The sequence below is a fragment of the Mixophyes fleayi genome, chromosome 1, assembly GCF_038048845.1.
Source record: "Mixophyes fleayi isolate aMixFle1 chromosome 1, aMixFle1.hap1, whole genome shotgun sequence".
In the NCBI taxonomy this organism is placed as follows: Eukaryota; Metazoa; Chordata; class Amphibia; order Anura; family Limnodynastidae; genus Mixophyes; species Mixophyes fleayi.
In genome coordinates, this window is record NC_134402.1 from 277,962,065 (window position 1) to 277,968,419 (window position 6,355).

The window sequence follows — 6,355 nt, forward strand, 5'->3', positions numbered from 1 at the left end:
TTCACCGGCTCCGGTGTGAATGTGGCTTCTGCCTAGTCTTGCAACCCAGCCTTCTGCTTAACTACTCATGTATTGTAATAGCTAAACCTTCTTTGAATCTCTCCATAAGCTTATATAAATACTAGGAGGGTCACCCAGCTTTGCAAATGTCCTATTTGTTATGTGTAGCAGTTTTTATATATTAACAAATTATTTGGTAAATAGACCAAAAATGCTATTTAGAAAATAAGATTTGTTGCTTTGTCGCGTTGTTATTATGTCATGTTCTTGCAAGGTTTGTTTCCAGCAGTCAAACTATTGTTTGCAAAGAAAATAAGATATTTGTAATATTTGTCGCTCTGCTGCTTTGTTGCATTGTCGCGTTGTTGCTATGTGGTCTAACAGGTTACTTTTTCGATACTAAATAACTATATAAGATTTGGCAGTTTTACCTTGAGACTAGCTGTGTTTTTATCACTTCCCTTATAGGGGAACTGTGACAAAGAGGCATATTTGCCACAATATATATATATATATATATATATATATATATATATATACCGTAGATAGATACATCAATTATATCCAACAACAGACCCTTCACATTTTTTATAGTTCTCTGAGATCTCAGGACATTCTCAACTGCATAACTGGAGATTCTCAACTGGGTGACAGGAGGCTGAGCAGCTGGGTTGAGTTGAAGGGAAATAAAAAAAAAATCCCCCCAGAAAATTCATGTTTGGTCAAATATCATACTTACGCATAAATCCTCATGCCAGGTATTCAAGATATGAAGGAAACTTATGACCTGTTGTGTGGATGTAATATGATCGTTGCATGACATTCTGGTAATATGTTAGACCAATATGAAGAATCCCTGACTAGAAATATGTTTTGAAGAGAAGGTTGTAAAAGCTCATTTGCAGTCACACAAAATTTTTGGTGTTGACGTCACAGTGGAGTGGGGGTTATGGTCACATGAGGGCAGTCTCCATCCATTAGGCTCATTTCGGGTCTTTTGGGCCTCCAGCATAAGCATAGGCTGATTAGCACTTGCACCTGTGAAAGGGTGTTAAAAAGCAATCATCCTAGACATCCTCACTGCTGTACCTGGGGGAAGGAACTACAGAGCCTCTATAAGCGAAAGCCTGCTATTTGTTGTAAGTAAACGATGCCTGCTAAAGCTTCTAATGTTTTCTTTTATAGTTTGAGAGTCAGGAACGACTTGAGTTTAGTTAGTGCCAGGCAGACAAGGTGTAGTCTTTCTTTAATTTTGCTGCTTAATAAAACTGGCTGAGGCCAGTTGTACCAAATACTTGGACTTGAGTGATTTGTCAGCTGCCGTACACTATCATCTACCCCAGGAGAGGACACTTGTTCTCCTAACCCAGATACAACACACACTTTCCATCAATAAAAGGACACACCAATTCTAGTCACACTTTCATGAACACAATTGCACCTCAATTACACCTCAGTTCTTTCTTTGACTTCAGCCAAACCATCTACTCCCAAACCTTGCCCTGCTCCTCATTCCTACCTCCCAATCTCTCCTACCTTGCTCATCTCTACAAAAAGTCTCTTATCTGTCCTGTTTCTCAAAACTTCCCATTGACTGCTGCCATGCTTCTACTCTTATCGATATTCTCCAACCTTACACTCTTCATTGTAAATTTAGGTTGTTGCTTGTAATCGGTCATGGGCAGGCTCAAGTCGCTCACAAAATTGCTATGAGCATCTGACTATGAATACTAAAGCAACCGAGCTACTGATACTAATTAATACTGCTACTTGGGCTATCAGGGGTTGGAATAGGTAAGTTAAAGGGTAGTTCAAGCCAGTCTGAATTAGTATAAGTACACTGCCCACATGAATAACCAAATAAGTTTTGGCTTAATCATGACCAATGCAAGAAAGCTCCAACCACAGAGTAAGGGGTAACCAAACTAATTTAGAGCACAGCAGTAGCCTACTTGCATTAGTGGTTGGTAAGGCCAAGCCAAAGTCTTCATTAGTAAAGGACCACAGACATGAATACCCCAACAACCCGTAAACTGTTTTTGATTGCATCTTTAGATTAGGGCAACTTGACTTGGCCACCTGTAGGCCCAACCTGTTACCTTGAATAGCTAGCATGTAGCATATTGCATCTACTAGGTATGTGATAGATTTGCTATATTTGAGTTCTAATATAGGGTATACTTTTTGATCTTAACAGTTAAATCTAATTAAATTGTAAATCTGATTATAAAACCAAAGAGCTGGTTAAAAGCAATACATGTAAACCTAGGGAAAAGATATTTCACAGCAAGGTCATTTGTTCGACAAGCCTTTATCACAGATGTCTGTTAAAAACAAGTTATTAATTAAATTAAGCTTTTATTTAAGTAGTTTAATTAGATCTTAGGAAAAGCCATTTCCAAATCTATGCTAGAGAACAGCTTGAAAACAACTATAATAATAATGATTTGTTAAAAAAAAAATAAGAAGAAATAGCAGCAGGACAATTAGTTATATTTAAAATAAAATAAATCTAACCAAGAACATTATATACTTTTTTAATGTTTGTCCATTAATTACATTCTTCATGACATAGATTCTCCAGTTGTTATTGCTGTCAATAGACTAGAGATGAAAACTGTATTCTATATCCAACATACTATATAACAATTATATACGAAGACTGACAATCTCTCTTTTGACTCATATCTCAAATATATGCACAATAACATCTCACAAGCAGTTGCTGCTGCTAGCTGCTACCTGATACTCATCAAATTCACTGTTATTGGTATTACTGTTATTCTTAGGCTAGGTACATACTGGAGCCTTTTCGTCCAATAATCGGGCAAATCAGCCGACACACGATCATTCAGTGAGTGTGTATAGTGACACGATGGTCGAAAGTCATTCCAAAGTGTCCGTTGTCTGCTCATTTGGTTGGTCGTACTGTTTAATATTTTCCGACCAATCACCGACCGATCATGTAGTGTGTATGCACTCATGCCCACGATCTCCATTGAGTTTACAAAATCATGTTCCTTTCAGCCGATGATAGCAATGAATGTCCCGGTGAATAAATGTAGCGAGTGCTATAAAAGGAATAATTCATTTGTTCGTTTTGAGAAGAATGCTTTGTTTCAGAGTCACAGAAGCTAACAAAATTTGTTAGGACATGTGGATAGCTATAAGAAGGTGGTTTTAATCAGTGTGACAATGTGACAATAATGAATGAATGAATATTGTGCTGTCATTCTCTGAAGACTAGAGGACCAGATGAAGGACCAGATGAAGAGCACAGATCTGAAGGTAAATCCTATCAGTGTGTATACATGAATCGTCAGACTGATCGGACTTCAAGTCGTAGGTATAATTGTTTGAGATAACACTTCAGGCGGAAAAATCTTCAGTGTGTACCTAGCCTTACTAAACACACTTCTCCAATGATGGTACCACTTATTTAAAGCAATCCAGTGAGTAAATAATTGTTCTTGATTTTTAACAACATTGAAGCTTAACTGCCATTTAGATGTTGTTATTATTATTATTGATTTTTATTTATAGGGCGCCACAAAGTATCCGTAGCGCCGTGCAAGGACAATCAATGGCACAGTACAAGGTGAAACAGCACAGTACAAGTAACAGTAAGCACTATAACTCTGGGGGCTCAGGCACAGCATGAAAGAGAGGGAGGGAGGGGAAAAGTGAGTACAGGCAGGTAACTATGGCCCAAGAGGGTGGGCACGGATGACAGGTTGAGAGTCACTGAGGGGAGCGGAGAGAAGCGAGAGGAGACAGAGGGCAGAGGGACACAGATTATCCAATTCCCTCTGATATCAATGTAAATCCTAATCTGAGATGAGGTTACAGTGGCTTGTTAGATGTCTATCAGGGTAGACAGTAAAGCTAGTCAGACGATTATCGCATTGTCCTACCATTTTAATGGTGCCCTCCCTGATACAACCATTTAGAGATTGTACACAACGGTTAGATCTTTCAGATCTACACACAATCCTGTACGAACATGGACAAATCTGTTTCGGCTTGTGCAAGACCAATTTTAGTAAAGATCCTACATATTTCTTGATAAAAAAGAATGCTTTGATGGCACTGTCATGGAGTCTAAGTTTAGAATAGATCTTGAACCCCCGCTCTAGATAGACTTACCCCCAGAGAGGTGCAGAGCATAACGGTAGAGAGATACTCACCATGGATCCCTGCAAGGGAATACAAACTTAGCTGTTCTCTAGCCACAAGTCGCAGTCCCCTAAGGGGGATTAAAGCAGGGTGAGATGGAACCGTGGAGTGGAGAAGGACTACTGGATGATAAATGAAGAGATTCAGGTGAATGGCAGTGAACCGAAGTGTTGAGGTCTTTAGAAAGCAAATAGCTGACAACAGGACTGATTATGAGGCACAAGGTTCCTGTAACAATACCACAGGTCTTGATTGTGGAACAGGTAAAACAGGATATCAACTGAGAAGTGGAGAACTGAAGAGAACTGATGCACTGAGATCCCTGGAAAGCGAATAGCTTGAGAACTAAACCGATGAGGCACAAGGTTCTTGCAATAATACCACAGGTCTTGATCGTGGAACAGGTAACACAAGAAACCAATGTGCAGATGGGAGCCAGAGAGAAGCAGGTGCTATAAATAGACAGAGCTGAAAGGCAATTAGCCAATCAAGAGAATGCAGGAAGTTTTGAAAGGACCAGGTGTGCGCATGCTCAGTTCAGAAAAGTAAATGAATGCAGGGAGTGAGAACCAAGGGAAACAGGTAAGAACAGTGACCAAAATGCAGGTGAGCTGATGCAATGTGTGACAGGCACATGCTAATCTCTATAAAGTAATGCCAGTTTCTGCCTTAAGCATGTTATTTCCCAATTACTTATATATACTGTCACTAAATCTTCAAAAATATTTCCCCCAACTGCAATTACCAAGCATTGATTTTTTGCTTGTTTGTCTATTTGGCTGTCTTTTTAACTATGCAGAGCAAAGAGGAATGGTGTCACGGATCTCAAACAGAAGTACAGCTAGGAGTCACGAATTTGGTGAAAAACACTCTGTGTTTATTTGCAGAGAGGTATTAACAACAGGTAATAAGGAGCAGTGATAAATACCAGGTTCCAGCTGATGCAGAAAGTAGCATGAATGTCCAGAAACAACCAGGTAAACGGTTAATGCAGGGTAGCAGAGGGTAGGTATTAACAACAGGTAATAAGGAGCAGTGAAAAATACCAGGTTCCAGCTGATGCAGAAAGTAGCATGAATGTCCTGAAACAATCAGGTAAGGACAACAGGAAATGACATCAGGATTGGACAACAGGAAAGGACATCACAGGATGGGACAACAATAACCAGCCCTGTGTGCTGGGAGTGACAGGTATATAAAGGGAAAACCACACCCAGGTGCATGGGATAATTGGTGAACAAGTTAACCCCTAAGGCAAACAAGAAAGGCATAATAGCAGCACCTCTGGTAATCAGAGGTACTGCTGCAATACAATACAATAATAGGACACAAAGGGCAGGAGCTGCCATGCAAAGCAGCATGTAATGCATAAGCTGAGGGCAGATCGTGACAAATGGTTATTCAGTCTATAAATACTATATGTAACCCACTGCATATTTTAATCATAATGATGGCTTTAAATGATGGCTTCAATGATTGATGATGCCCCTCAAACATATCTACATGCCCTCTGACATCTCCACATGCCATTAGATCTCCCCACATACCATTAGACTTCCCCACATGCCCTTTACATGTCCATCAGACCTACACACATTCCATATAGATCTTCACAATAATGCCACACGCCTATCAGCCATCACCACATGCACCACAGAACTCCCCACACACCACTTAAATGCACATCCGACCTTCCCACATGCAACCAGTCCTCTGCACATCCCTTACATGCAATCAGATCTATCCACATGCCTATGGACCTCACAATATGCCCTTTGCATACCAATCAGTTCTCCCTATATGCTTCTTAAATACCTATCAGACCTCGCAATATGCCAGCAAATCTCCCCACATACCCTTTGCCTGCCCATCAGACCTCCACACATGTCCCTCACATTCCATCAGACTTCCCCACATGCCATGAGATTTCCCCACAGACCTCCCTATGTACCCATTAACTGACCTCAGACTTATCCATATGCCCCTGAAATGAACATCAGACCTCACCATACGCCATCAGGCCCCCTTACATGACCTTTACATGCCTATAAGACCTCTCCACATGCCACCCAGACCTTCACACATGTCCCTATGCCATTAGACTATACTTGCCAATTCTTACAGAATGTCCGGGAGACTCCCGTATTCTGGGTAGGTCTCCCGAACTCCCGTGAGAGTG